Here is a 16,420-nt window from a genome sequence, read left to right as displayed (position 1 = left end):
AAGAGAAACTAAAAGTCGCTCGTCAGAGATGAGACATCTATGTGTCAGAGCTGGGAGCCTTGTCCCGAGCCGGAGCCTTGCTCTTAGGAGACTGTGCCCCGCCTCCTCCTATCAGAAAGAGCTGGGACCCAGCTGGGGCAAAGAACAGGTAAGCACTTTCAAAATAAGTGCTGGAAAAATCTATCCAATGTCATAAAAATAAAGAATAAGTACACTGAATTGCCCCTCAGAAAGTATGGAAACTGAGACATAACCAAGTAACAACTTACTAGAAAAATCCACATTTTGAAATTACTTTAGAATTCCATGGAGATGTTTCGTGTAATTGAAGATACAACCTCAAGATATCAATGTTTATTTCTTTTATGCTAAATGTTGGTGTGGAAACAATGCCACAATTTTCATCACTCCCTGTTGATGAAAAAACAATTTAAAAAATGTTTTGCATACAGGAAGATTTTAAGAGGTTGTGATTGAGAGCATACTCTGCAGTGAGCTGGGCTGAGTTGAATCTTGGTCTCAAGACTTACTGTCTATTACAAGTTATCTTAGTCATTGCTGTATCCTGAATGCCTAGAAAAAGGACTGACACCTAATAAACTGGTAATAAAGATTTATTGAAGTTTTAGCATTTAATTCATTTTTTCCAGAAAATGGGAACTTGGTCTCTCTCTCTCTCTCTCTGTCTCTCGCTCTCTCTGTCTCTCTCTCTCTGTCTCTCTCTCACAGACACACACACACACACACACACACACACACACACACACACACACACACAATCAAGACTTTCTTTTAAGTATAGTGCAGCATACAATTTCTGTTCTTTTCTTTCTCTTTCTTGGTCATTTTTGAGAATAACCGCTTCTCCTGGAACAGTGGTATTTGTAGAACAGCATTAAAACTATGTTGTGAATATTTTAACCATAGATTCAATGGGCACAAATGAGAAATTCATATTTTGAAGTCTAAAGTAGCTGCTTTGTCTACTTTGATCACATTAAATGAAACACATATTTCACTCCTGTCTGATTAAAAGATCTTTAACTAACATTTATTTTTCTGAGTAAAAGCAAAAGAAGTTGAGGGACTATTTGGATGACATCTCAGACTACCTAAGAAACTCACAGTCCCTTAGCCAAACTCTAATATTGCTCCTCTGAGAACTTGCAGCAATCAATAAAAATTTTAAAATCATACAAAGAAACTAAATATTTCAAAGTATCCATAACCACCAAAATGAATAACTAATATAATGCCCGAGTGGTATGGAAGACAGGAAATGGAGAACAAAGTGGAAAGTTCTATTTAGTGGAACATACATTACCCTTAAGTCGTTTGACTGCTTATTTAAATTTGCATTTTCTTTTGATTGTAATTCCAACTGTAATTAGACTCGTCAATTCCCCTTAGACAACAAGACTGAGACTTTGCTTCTATCCTCACTTTATTACTAACGAGCTGAACAATTTAGCACAAATAATTTGACCTTTCTCAACCTTACTTTCTTCATATTTAACTAAGACAGTTGGGATAGAAAATTCTTAAAGGCCTTTTTAGTTCTAAAACACTGAGTTTTCAGGCTAATGACAAAAATGAGATCTAGAAGATGAACTGTGTTATAAATACTCATTCAATGTTTTGTTTATTCAATAATGACGGTCAATATGTACTGAGCCAAGCACTTTTCTACACCTCATGTGTATAAACACTTTTAATCCTTCCAGCACCCCCATGAGATAAGCACTGTTATTATTCCAATTTTATAAATGAAAAAAGAAAAGCACAGTGATCACAATGCTAGTTAGTGGTCAGGCAATGTAGCTGGGATTCAAACCCAGGCCATCTGGCTCAGACCCCATGTGTTGAAGCACTCTGCAATTCTGCTAGAGCAAATTTCAAAACACTCATCCTGACCCGGGGAGGGGGGAAGGCCCCACCCCTGGCCATCCCAGCAGTTGGTAAGGCTTCCATTAATGCAGAATATCATGTCTTCTGAGAAAAGTTGTTCTTGGTAGAGAAAAGTAGTTTGAAGGTTAAACTTGGTTTTTCCCCCAGAGAGTATGTACATATCTCTAGCCCCTCCTACCTTTTAAATATTTTTCTCTATTTTTTAAATTACATAGTCTGATTGCTGGGATTGAAAAGTAATGCTGAGATAACAATAATTTGTTGTGTCAAGACGTGTAGAAATGAGCATCACATAATTACCTCAATACTATAAAGACACCTTTAGGAGATGCATTTGAAAATATGAGTATTGGGTTTCTCAGAATGTAATTGCTATTTGTTCTGGCCAAGGCTATTATAAAATATGGAATAGATGAAGGAGAAAAATTGTGCAAACAGTAACTTGTGTATGCCTGTAAGTGTTGTATGATTGTGTACATGTGCATGTTTATAAATATGAATCACTAAAGATAGCAGAAGTCAGCTAAAGTTACAGCCTATTATTAGTAAGTCCTAAAGAAAAAATAGATAAGTAAGATTTTAGGTATATATGTATGTTGGTAAACTTGTATGTACTTACTAAGGCAGGTTCATGAGGTCTAATTAAGACTAAGTCAAAAATATATGTTGAACTTACAAGGTTAATAAACTCATTCTATTTGGGAATAAAACTTAATATAAAGATAAGGTAACTCATACTGAATATTGGTGCAGTCCTAAATAAATAGGCCAGTAGAACAGTACAGTAAGATCTCACATATACAAACGAATTATGAGACAATGTGATTGCATATCAGAGGAGAAAGTGTAGACTTTCAATAAATGACATAAGGACAATAAATTTGTATCATTACTAGTCAGATAACCAAAGGATAGACAAAATTACTTTGTAAAAGAAGAACAAAGTTAGAGGACTAAACCACCTGACTTCAAGACTTACTTAAAGCTACAATAATCAAGAGCGTGTTGTATTGGTGTCGAGATAGACAAATAAATCAATGGAACAAAATGGAGTTCAGAAATAGATGCACACACATCTATGGTCAATTGATTTATAACAAAGCTACAAAGGCATTTAATGGAGAAAGGACAAAGGGTCTTTTCAACAAAGGGTGCAGGAACAATAGGATTTCCATATGTAAAAAAAGGATAAACTTCCATCCATAATTTTGCATCAGAAACAAAAATTAACTCAAAATGGATAATAGACCTGAATTTAAAACCGACTTAAAACTATAAATCTTCTAGAAAAAAAATTGTAGCACAGAACATTTGTGACCTTGGGTTAGGCTATAATTTATTAGCTATGACACCAAATGCACAGTACATAAGACAAAATGACACACTGGACTTCATCAAAATTAAAAATGCCTATACTTTGAAAGAGTCTCTTAACAGAATGAAAAGACAAGCCATGGACTAAGAGAAAATAGTTGCAAATCACATAAAATACTTGTATCCAGACATTTACAATTCTCAAAACTCGATAATAAGAATATAAATATCCCAATTAAAAGTGTGAACAGAAATTTGAACAGACACTTTATGAAATAAGATATACAGATGACACATTGAAGGATGCTCAACATTACTGTCCATTAGGGATGTGGAGATTAGAGACATGTAGTGATACCAATACACATCTATTAAAATATTTAAAAAATCTTAAAACTATGTCAAGTGTTGGCAAAGTTGTGGAGAAACTGGAACTCTCATATACTACTGCTGTGAATGTAAAGTGACATAACCACTTAGGAAAAGAGTTTAGCATTTTTTTTTTAAGTTAAACCCATATCTATCATATGATCAAGGCATTCCACTCCTAGGTATTTATCCAAGAGAAATAAAAGCATATATCCAAACAAAAATGTATACACAAATGTTCATAGCATCTTTATATGTAATAGCTAAAAACAGAAACAACTCAAAAGTGCATCAACCGTTGAATGAATGAATAAATTGTAGTAAATACATACAATTGAATATTACTCTGCCAAAGAAAGGAATGAACTTGTTATACACCATAACATAGATAAATCTCAAAATAATTATGCTAGGGGCTTCCCTGGTGGCGCAGTGATTGAGAGTCCACCTGCCAATGCAGGGGACGCGGGCTCGTGCCCCAGTCCGGGAAGATCACACATGCCGCAGAGCGGCTGGGCCATGAGCCATGGCCACTGAGCCTGCGTGTCCGGAGCCTGTGCTCCGCAACGGGAGAGGCCACAACAGTGAGAAGTACGCATACCACAAAAAATAATAATTATTATTATTATTATGCTAAATGACACAAGCTAAACATGAAAGAGTATATGGTGTGTGGTTCCATCTTTATAAAAGCCTAGAAAATACAAACTGATCTACACTGACAGAAAGCAGTTTGGTGTTTGCCTAGGAATAGGGGAGGCTGGGATGGGATGGGAGGGGTAGAATAAAAAAGGGCATAAGGGAATTTAAGGGAGTTCTAAGTATGTTTATTATCTTGATCTTGTTTATGATTTCCCACTTGTGCATATGTTAAAACTTATCAAATTGTATTCTGTGTTAGTTTTCTATTGCTGCATAACAAATTATCGCAAACTTAGTGGCTTAAAACAACATAAATTTATTATACCACTATTTCCATGGGTCAGGAGTCCTTGTCAAATTATGGGTTACCTGGGTCAGGATCTCACCAGGTTGAAATCAAGTTGTCAGCCATGGCTGTTATCTCACTGGAAAATCGAGGTCTCAGAATTCAGTGCTTTGTGGTTGCAGGATTAAGATCCTTGTTTTCCTAGATGTCAACCAGGGATTCTCTTAACTCCTAGAAGCTGAGGGTTCTAGTCATATGGCCCTTTCACAACATAGAAGCTTACTTCTTCAAAGAAATCAGGAGAATCTCCCTCCAGTCTTTCCTGATGTTTTCTTCCATAACATAACCTAATCACAGAGTTATGATCTCATGGTTTTCACAGGTCCAACCCAAACTCGAGGGAGGGTATCCTAGTCAGCTAGGCTGCCATAACTAAATGTCATGGATAGGATGGCTTAAACCACAGAAATTTATCTTCTCATAGTTCCAGAGGCTGGGAAGTCCAAGATCAAGGCTGATTTGGTTCCTGGTGAGCTTTCTTCCTGGCTTGCTGATAGCTTTTTCACTATGTCCTCACTTAGCCTTCCTTCTCTCTCTCTCTCTCTCTCTCTCTCTCTGTCTGTGTGTGTGTCTCTCTGTCTCTCTTCCTTTTCTTATAAGGCCACTAACCCCATCATGAGTGGCCCATCCTTATGACCTAATTGAATCTTAATTACTCCCAAAGGCCCCATCTCCAATTTAGGGGTTAAAACTTCAACATATGAATTTTGTGGGGACATGTTCAGGCCATAATGGAGGCGATTATATAGGGTGTGTACAACAAAAGGTGGAAATCTTGAAGCCATCAGAGAGGGCTGCCTACCACCTGTACTTTAAACATGTGCAGTTTATTTTATGTTAACAGAAAACATCAACATAAAAAAAGAGGAAATGATAAAAGGGAAAGAAATTAGATTATTGTCAGACTTTTTGAAGTAATTTTTTATGTTAAAAAATAGAGTAATATTTTAGATACTGAAAGAAAGATTATGTGAGCCATTGATTTTATATCCAATAAAACTCATTTTTAAATATAAAGGGCACAGGAAAATTCAGGAAATGTTGTTTCTATTTTCTTCATTAGGAATCTACTACAGAATGTACTTTAGACAACCAAAATGAGTAGAGAATTATCAACATGAGAACAGATGATGAATATTAAACATACAGTTACTTGTAGAACTGACACTAAATGAGGAATAAAGGAAGACAGTAAAATATATAATGTCTTTATTTTTAAGCAAAGCAGTGAAATTATAAAAGTTGGGTTTAATGTACAGAACATATTCAAAAAATAGTTTTAAAGTCCTCAGAAATTTTTAATTGTGGTGGTTTTAGCACGATTATTTTAAGACTATCCTGTTTGTAACATGGGATAAAGTAATAGAGCGATTATGGGAAATTCTAATTATACTCTCTCCTGTATTCATGAGAACTGGGATTCTTGATGTGGAAGAAAGTGGTTACTGTTAAGTAAAAACAAACATAACCCACACTTATACGGTCAATCAATTTATGATAAAGGGGCCAAGAATATGCAATGGGGAAAAATACTCTCTTCAATAAATGGTGTTGGGAAAACTGGACATCCACATGCAAAACAATGAAAGTAGATCACTATCTTACACCATACACAAAAATCAACTAAAATGGATTAAAGACTTGAACATAAGACCTGTAATCATAAGACTCCTAGAAGAAAATGTGGTGGGTAAGCTCTTTGACATAGGTCTTGGCAATAATTTTTTCAATCTGATTTTGATACCAAAAACAAAGGTAACAAAAGAACAAATAGACAAATGGCACTACATGAAGCTAAAAAGCTTCTGCACAGCAAAAAAACCTGTCAACATGAAAGTGAACCTACAGAATGGGAGAAAATATTTGCAAATCACATATCTGACAAGGGGTTAATATCTAAAACATCAAAAGAACTCATACAACTCTATAGAAAAATTTAAAAACTAATTCAAAAATGAGCAGAGGATCTGAATAGACATTTTCCCAAAGAAGACATACAGATGGACAAATGTACATGAAAGTATGCTCAAAATCACCACTTGTCAGGGAAATGCAAAAAAGCGATGATAAATCACCTCGCAACTGTTATTAAAAAAGACAAGAAATAACCAGTGTTGGCGAAGATGTGGAGAAAAGGGAGCAAATCCTTGCACACTGTTGGTGGGAATGTAAGGTACAGCCACTATGGAAAAGAGTATGGAGCTTCCTCAAAAAATTAAAAATAAAAACTATATATGATCCAGCAATTACACTTTTGGGTATGTATTGGAAGGAAATGGAAACACTAACTTGAAAAGATATCTGCATTCCCATGTTCACTGCAGCATAATTTACAATAGCCAAGACATGGAGACAACCTAAGTGTCTATCTTTGAATGAATGGATTTTTTTTTTAAGTGTGGTGTATACATACAATGTAATGTTACTCAGCCATATAAAAAGAAGGAAATCCTTCCATTTGCAACAATATGATTTGAACTTGAGGACATTATGCTAAGTGAAATAAATCAGAGAAAGACAAACACTGCATGATGTCACTTACATTGGAATTTAAAAAACAAAACCAAATAAAAAAAGAAAAAAAAAACCTCAACTCAGATACTGAAAACAGATTGGTGGTTGCCAGAGAAGGGGTGTGGTGGGTGTGTGAAATGTGTGAAGATGGTCAAAAGGTACAAACTTCCAGTTATAAAATAAATAAGTCCTGGGGATGTAATATACAGGATGGTATTATTAACTAGTTAATAATATTGTAGTGTATATTTGAAAGTTGATAAGAGAGTAAATCTTAAAAGTCTTCATCACAAGAAAAAAAATTTTTGGTAACTATTTACGAAAAAAGATGCTCCCTAGACTTATTACAGCGATCATTTCACGGTATATACAAATATTGAATCATTACATTTTATACCTGAAACTCATATAATATTATGTCAATTATATCTCCATAAAAATACATTTAAAAGGTAAATATAAATAAATCCATTGTGTCAGTTAGTGTATGGGCTAAGCTGCTATAACAAGAAGATCCCCAAATGCAAAGTCCTAAACAAGAGAGAAGGTTATTTCTTTTTCATGGTAATAGTGGAGGTAGGGAGTCAAAGGCTATTGCAGTAGTTCTGCCACCCCCAAGCATCTGGTTTCTGTTTCTAGGTCTAAGGACATTGCTCCAATTTTCCTAACCTCCTAGCCTGGAGGAAAGGAAAGGACCAGAGGAGGGCATGTACATTTTTTTAAAGGCATGGTCTGGAATAGGATTTCTCAACCTTGACACTGTTGACATTTGGGACCAGATAATTCTTTGTTGGGGGCAAGGGGCTGTTTCATGCATTGTAGTATATTTAGTAGCATCCCTGGCCTCTACCCACTAGATGCCAGTAGTACCCCCAAGTTCTGACAACCAGAAATTTCTAAAGGGAGGGGAGAGGCAAAAATCACTCCCATTGAAGAGCCACTGATCTAGAAAAAGCACACATTACTTCTTATGTTTTCCTATTGCCTAGAACTTAGCTATATGGTCATAACGAGCTGGGCAGCCATACCTATCTAAAACTTGGGGGTTCTATTATTTAAAAAAGAGAGAGAGAGAGAGAAAATGAATGTTTGGGTATGACTAGTAGTCTTTGCATCCATTTCAGGCATGTGGACTGCCAAATTTCTGAAGTTCCACCTCAAGTCTGAGATACCTGCCCAGAATACACAATGAGGCTGGCTGTGGAGGGGAGGGAACAAAGGTGGTTAACAGGAGGAACTTCTAGGGTCCTTGACAAGAACTCAAAATATATATATAATGTATGGTTTAAAGAAAAAAGAGAAAGCTGGTTACAGATCTGAGGGAATCTAGGAAGAGGGGAAAATCCCAGTTTCCCACCAATAGCCCAACACTTGGAGTGAAGAATTAGATCAGTTTCATACAAGAATTTGTAAAAAACTCAAACTGCAGTAAAGCTGGCCTGGCTTCTCTTTGAGCCTCCAGGAACAAAAAAGAAACAAAAACAGAAACAGCACACCCTCACACCCCCTAACACTAGAATTTTAATTGGAAATATATTGATATGATCTTACAAGCTATTATATGTGTGTGTGCATGCACACATGTGTATATGCATATATCTGTGTATATGCATATGTGTATATACACTCATATACAAAGATTTCCTCCCTTTTCCACTCCTTTCCACAAGGGGTCTTCTGGCTACATGGTCCTGTCAAGACAATCACAAGAGTCAATTGTACATAATTCCTTGTGAAGGACAGTTATTCAGGTCCCTTTCCACTAAGCTCAGTTATCTCCTCATATGAAGTGACAATTAGGCTCTACATCCCTCAGTGATCACACAGTCTTGGTTTCACATCTCCTGTAAGGAAATTCTTGGGGGGAAAAACATCTATATATCTCCTTAAAACAGTATTTCTCAAGCTTGAGGCAGTCTAAATCTAAATTTAGACAGAATAGAATTCTAACTTTGCAAAGACAGAATTCAGCCAATACATACAATTTCTATTACTAAAGAAAATGCTTAACGCCTCAATCTGAAAGGTACTGCATTTTGGATCCCTCACTGGATTTCAGAGCTTCTCTAAGAGTAAAGGTAGGTGATCGATCATCCTTTACCTGCATGGAGAAGAGCTGCCACAAAGGCAAATTCCTGCATCATCACTGGGAGATGAAAAAGAATCACTACTCCCCAAATAGAAAGTTTTCCCACCACCATGTTGAGGTCCAGAAGCTATCGAACACTCAACATTTTAGAATAAGGCAACAAAGTCTTCTATCGAACAAATACAGTTTGGTCTCATAGGTTTGCCAAAATGCCATGTGGTTTTTTATTTCCTAATACCTCAAATGTCCCCAAGCAAATTTTTAAACACACAAGTTATTCCTTCAAAATGCCAAGATTCCATGGGAACATTATACTCTGTTTTAAAAATAAAGTTTAAGGCTATTTGAAAATAAAGTATTAATCAGTCAATGCTGAGTAGCCAGATTCACAGCACACAGAAATATGTGATATGGTTTGAAGCTCTTCAGTGGAGACAAATATTAGAGACTCCTTGAAGACATAGGCTTTTAGAAAACCTTCTATATTAAAGCATGCTCTTAAGTCTCTTTGTCCTTTTAACAGAACAGAACATTTCAAAGCACTGAATTACCTTATTTAATCATCACCAAATTGTTCCAATTGTAACCAAGCAAGATACTATGGGGCATTCATGGACAGACCCCTCCCCTCACGTCCTCTGCCTGCCTCTTGTTTGTAGAAAAGCTGTAGTCTTTCAGCCCTCCCCTGAGTCACAAAAGCCTGGCTCAAGAATTAATGATTAAAAGGAGGTGAACATGTAACGACAAAAAAAGGAGTTGGGCCAGGAGAACTAGTAACAATTTAAACAGTAAATCAGCCATATGGCAGTCACAGAATCTTTAGTTCCTCCCTGAAATACATAGATAACAGTATCTGGTGCACATTTCTGAGTTGTTTTACAGATACTAAAGCCTCCACCAAGTGGAAGAAGTTGACTACATGATGACCATGGACACATAGTCCCAGACCTACTGGAGTCTGAGAATTAATAATGTTAACCCTTGTGACACTGTCCAGTTACCTCACCATCAACAAGTCAAAGAATTGTGCATGAGCTGATCACATACCCTGCAACTCCCCTCCCTCTCCTTGCCTTTAAAAATGCTACCTTGAAACCTATCAGAGAGAGTTCGGGCTTTATGAGCGTTAGCTGCCCCTTACTCCTTGTATGGTACCTGCAATAAATGCTGCACTTTCTTTCACCACAACCTGGTGTCAGTAGATTGGCTTTACTACTTCCAGCCCGTGGACCCAAGTGTGGTTGGGTAATGATGAAATTATTCCATTGAGTATCATTGTTTTTTGTTCAAGGGAAAAAAATATAATTTCTTTAGTCCTGTCTGATTCTCCTTTTCCCTCCTCCTGCTTCACAAATTCAGGCCATTTCTGGCACTCATGGAGGTATTTCAAAATGCTGTGATAAGCATAAGAACTACATGCAGCTGTCCAATTTTCCCAGCACCACTTATTGAAGAGGCTGTCTTTTCTCCATTGTATATTCTTATCTCCTTTGTCAAAGATAAGGAGACCATATGTGTGTGGGTTTATTTCTGGGCTTTATATCCTGTTCCATTGATCTATATTTCTGTTTTTGTGCCAGTACCATACTGTCTTGATTACTGTAGCTTTGTAGTATAGTCTGAAGTCAGGGAGCCTGATTCCTCCAGCTACATGTAAAAGAATGAAATTAAAACACTTCCTAGCATGATACACAAAAATAAACTCAAAATGGATTAAAGACTGAAATGTAAGGCCAGACACTGTAAAACTCTTAGAGGAAAACACAGGCAGAACACTCTATGGCATAAATCACAGCAAGATCCTTTTTGATCCACCTCCTAGATTAATGAAGAAAACCAAAAATGAACAAATGAGACCTACTGAAACATAAAATCTTTTGCACAGCAAAGGAAACCATAAACAAGAAGAAAAGACAACCCACAGAATGAGAGAAAATATTTGCAAATGAAGCAACTGACAAAGGATTAATCTCCAAAATATACAAGCAGCTCATGAGCTTAATATCAAAAAAAAAAAACCCAATCCAAAAATGGGCAGAAGACTTAAATAGACATTTCTCCAAAGAAAACATACAGATGGCCAACAAACACATGAAAAGATGCTCAACATTGCTAATCATTAGAGAACTGAAAATCAAAACCACAATAAAGTATCACCTCACACTGGTCAGAATGGCCATCATTAAAAAATCTAGAAACAATAAATGCTGGAGAGAGTGTGGAGAAAAGGGAACCTTCCTGCACTGTTGGTGGGAATGTAAATTGATAGAGCCACTATGGAAAACAGTATGGAGAGTCCTTAAAAAACTAAAAATAAAACTACCATATGACCCAGCAATTTCACTACTGGGCATATACCCAGAAAAAAACATAATTCAAAAAGAGTCATGAGGGCTTCCCTGGTGACGCAGTGGTTGAGAATACGCCTGCTGATGCAGGGGACACGGGTTTGTGCCCTGGTCTGGGAAGATCCCACATGCCACAGAGTGGATAGGCCCGTGAGCCACGGCCGCTGAGTCTGTGCATCCAGAGCCTATGCTCCACAACGGGAGAGGCCACAACAGTGAAAGGCCCGCGTACCGCAAAAAAAAAAAAAAAAAAAAAAAGTCATGGGGACTGAGTTCTGAGGAGAGCTGCTATTTCACTTCCACTCTGAAGTCATGTGGCTGACAGTGTTTTGGTGCTCTACCCGGATGTCAGGCCTGTGCCTCTGAGGTGGGAGAGCTGAGTTCAGGACACTGGTCCACCAGAGATCTCCTGGCTCCACGTAATATCAAATGGCAAAACCTCTCCCAGAGATCTCCATCTCAATGCTGAGACCCAGCTCCACTAAACGTCCAGCAAGCTACAGTGCTGGACACCCTATGCCAAACAACTAGCAAGACAAGAACACAAACCCACCCATTAGCAGAGAAGCTGCCTAAAATCATAATAAGGTCACAGACAACCCAGAACACACCACCAGACACAGTCTTGCCCCCCAGAAAGACAAGATCCAGGCTCATCCACCAGAACACAGGCACGAGTCCCATCAACCAGGAAGCCTACACAACCCACTGAACCTACCTTAGCCACTGGGGGCAGACACCAAAAGAAACCAGGAACTGCGAACCTGCAGCCTACAAAAAGGAGACCCCAAACACAGTAAGTTAAGCAAAATAAGAAGACAGAAAAACACACAGCAGATGGAGGAGCAAGGTAAAAACCCACCAGACCAAACAAATGAAGAGGAAATAGGCAGGCTACCTGAAAAAGAATTCAGAGTAATGATAGTAAAGATGATCCAAAATCTTGGAAATTGAACGGAGAAAATACAAGAAATGTTTAACAAGGACCTAGGAGAACTAAAGAGCAAACAAACAATGATGAACAACACAATAAATGAAATTTAAAATTCCCTAGAAGGAATCAATAGCAGAATAACTGAGGCAGAAGAATGGATAAGTGACCTGGAAGATAAAATAGTGGAATTAACTACCACAGAGCAGAATAAAGAAAAAAGAATGAAAAGAATTGAGGGCAGTCATAGAGAACTCTGGGACAACATTAAATGCACCAACATTCGAATTATAAGGGTCCCAGAAGAAAAAGAGAAAGAGACTGAGAATATATTTGAAGAGACTATAGATGAAAACTTCCCTAACGTGGGAAAGGAAATAGTCAGGCAAGTCCAGGAAGCTCAGAGAGTCCCATAAGGATAAATCCAAGGAGAAACATGCCAAGACACATATTAATCAAACTATCAAAAATTAAACACAGGGGTTCCCTGGTGGCGCAGTGGTTAAGAAACTGCCTGCCAGTGCAAGGGACACTTCCCTGGCTCGGGAAGATCCCACATGCCGAGGAGCAACTAAGCCTGTGTGCCACAACTACTGAGCCTGTGGTCTAGAGCCCACAAGCCACAACTACTGAGCCCACGTGCCACAACAACTGAAGCCTGTGTGCCTAGAGCCCATGCTCCACAACAAGAGAAACCACAAAAATGAGAAGCCCGCATGCCAAAACAAAGAGTAGCCCCCACTCACCGCAACTAGAGAAAGCCCATACGCAGCAAAAAAAGACCCAACAAGCCAAAAATAAATAAATAAATAAATTTTAAAAATAATTAAATACAAAGAAAAAATATTCAAAGCAGCAAGGGAAAACAACAAATAACATACAAGGGAATCCCCATAAGTTTAACAGCTGATCTTTCAGCAGAAACTCTGCAAGCCAGAAGGGAGTGGCAGGACATATTTAAAGTGATGAAAGGGAAAAACCTACAACCAAGATTACTCTACCCAGCAAGGGTCTCATTCAGATTAAACGGAGAAATTAAAAACTTTACAGACAAGCAAAAGCTAAGGGAATTCAGCTCCACCAAACCAGCTTTACAACAAATGCTAAAGGAACTTCTCTAGGCAGGAAAAAGAAGAGGAGGAAAAGACCTACAATAACAAACCCAAAACAATTAAGAAAATGGTAATAGGAACATACATATAGATAATTACCTTAGCTCCCACCAAAAGACATAGATTGGCTGAATGGATGCAAAAACAAGACCCGCATATATGCTGTCTATGAGAGACCCATTCCAGACCTAGGGACACATACAGACTGAAAGTAAGAGGATGGAAAAAGATATTCTATGAAAGTGGAAATCAAAAGAAAGCTGGAATAGCAATTCTCATATCAGACAAAATAGACTTTAAAATAAAGACTATTACAAGAGACAAAGAAGGACATTACATAATGATCAAGGGATCAATCCAAGAAGAAGATATAACAATTGTAATTATTTATGCACCCAACATAGGAGCACTTCAGTACATAAGGCAAGTGCTAACAGCCATAAAAGGGGAAATTGACAGTAACACAATCATAGTAGGGGACTTTAACACCCCACTTTCACCAATGGACGGATCATCCAAAATGAAAATAAAGAAACACAAGCTTTAAATGATACATTATACAAGATGGACTTAATTGATATTTATAGGACATTCCATCCAAAAACAACAGAATACACATTCTTCTCAAGTGCTCGTGGACCATTCTCCAGGATAGATCATATTTGTGTCACAAATCAAGCCTTAGTAAATTTAAGAAAATTGAAATCATATCAAGTATCTTTTCCGAACACAATGCTATGAGACTAGATATCAATTACACGAAAAAACCTGTAAAAAATACAAACACATGGAGGCTAAACAATACAATACTTAATAACCAAGAGATCACTGAAGAAATCAAAGAGGAAATCAAAAATTACCTAGAAATAAATGACAATGAAAACACAATGACCCAAACCCTATGGGATGCAGCAAAAGCAGTTCTAAGAGGGAAGTTTATAGCATACAATCCTACCTCAACAAACAAGAAATATCTCAAGTAAACAACCTAACCTTACACCTAAAGCAATTAGAGAAAGAGGAACAAAAAAAACCCCAAAGTTAGCAGAAGGAAAGAAATCATAAACATCAGATCAGAAATAAATGAAAAAGAAATGAAAGAAATAGTAGCAAAGGTTAATAAAACTAAAAGCTGGTTCTTTGAGAAGATAAACAAAATTGATAAACGATTAGCCAGACTCATCAAGAAAAAAAGAGAGAAGACTCAAATTAATAGAATTAGAAATGAAAAAGGAGAGGTAACAACTGACACTGCAGAAATACAAAGGATCATGAGAAATTTCTACAAGCAATTATAGGCCAATAAAATGGACAATCTGGAAGAAATGGACAAATGCTTAGAAAAGCATAACTTTCCGAGACTAAATCAGGAAGAAATAGAAAATATAAACAGACAAATCACAAGTACTGAAATTGAGACTATGATTAAAAATCTTCCAACAAAAGAAAGCCCAGGACCAGATGGCTTCACAGCGAATTCTATCAAACATTTAGAGAAGAGTTAACACCTATCCTTCTCAAACTCTTCCAAAACATATCAGAGGGAGGAACACTCTCAAAGTCATTCTACAAGGCCACCATCACCCTGATATCAAAACCAGGCAAAGATGTCACAAAGAAAGAAAACTACAGGCCAATATCACAGATGAATATAGACGCAAAAATCCTCAACAAAATACCAGCAAAGAGAACCAAACAGCACATTAAAAGGATCATACACCATGATCAGTGGGGTTTATCCCAGGAATGCAAGGATTCTTCAATATATGCAAATCCATCAATGTGATACACCATATTAACAAACTGAAGGATAAAAACCATATTATAATCTCAATAGATGCAGAAAAAGCTTTCAACAATATTCAACACCCATTTATGATAAAAACTCTCCAGAAAAGAGGCATAGAAGGAACTTACCTCAACATAATAAAGGCCATACATGACAAACCCACAGCAAACATTGTTCTCAATGGTGAAAAATTGAAACCATTTCCAGTAAGATCAGGAACAAGACAAGGTTGTCCACTCTCACCACTATTATTCAACATAGTTTTGGAAGTTTTAATCACAGCAATCAAAGAAGAAAAAGAAATAAAAGGAATCCAAATTGGAAAAGAAGAAGTAAAGCTGTCACTCTTTGCGAATGACATTATACTATACATAGAGAATCCTAAAGATGCTACCAGAAAACTACTAGAGCTAATCAATGAATTAGGTAAAGTAGCTAGATACAAAACTAATGCACACAAATCTCTTGCATTCCTATACACTAATGATGAAAAATCTGAAAGAGAAATTAAAGAAACACTCCCATTTACCATGGCAACAAAAAGAATAAAATACCCAGGAATAAACCTACCTAAGGAGACAAAAGACCTGTATGCAGAAAATTATAAGACACTGATGAAAGAAATTAAAGATGATACAAACAGATGGAGAGATATACCATGTTCTTGGATTGGAAGAATCAACATTGTGAAAATGACTATACTACCCAAAGCAATCTACAGATTCAGTGGAGTGCCTATCAAACTACCGATGGCATTTTTCACAGAACTAGAACAAAAAACTTCACAATTTGTATGGAAACACAAAAGACCCCACACGGTCAAAGCAATCTTGAGAAAGAAAAACAAAGCTGGAGGAATCAGGCTCCCTGACTTCAGACTATACTACAAAGCTATAGTAATCAAGACACTATGGTATTGGCACAAAAACAGAAATATAGATCAATGGAACAGGATAGAAAGCCCAGAGATAAACCCACACATATATGGTCACCTTATTTTTGATAAAGGAGGCAAAAATATACAATGGAGAAAACATAGCCTCTTCAATAAGTGGTGC

Source organism: Delphinus delphis, chromosome 11 (genome assembly GCF_949987515.2).
Source record: "Delphinus delphis chromosome 11, mDelDel1.2, whole genome shotgun sequence".
Taxonomy (NCBI): domain Eukaryota; kingdom Metazoa; phylum Chordata; class Mammalia; order Artiodactyla; family Delphinidae; genus Delphinus; species Delphinus delphis.
The sequence above is the reverse complement of the archived record's forward strand: the minus strand, read 5'-3'. Positions refer to the sequence as shown.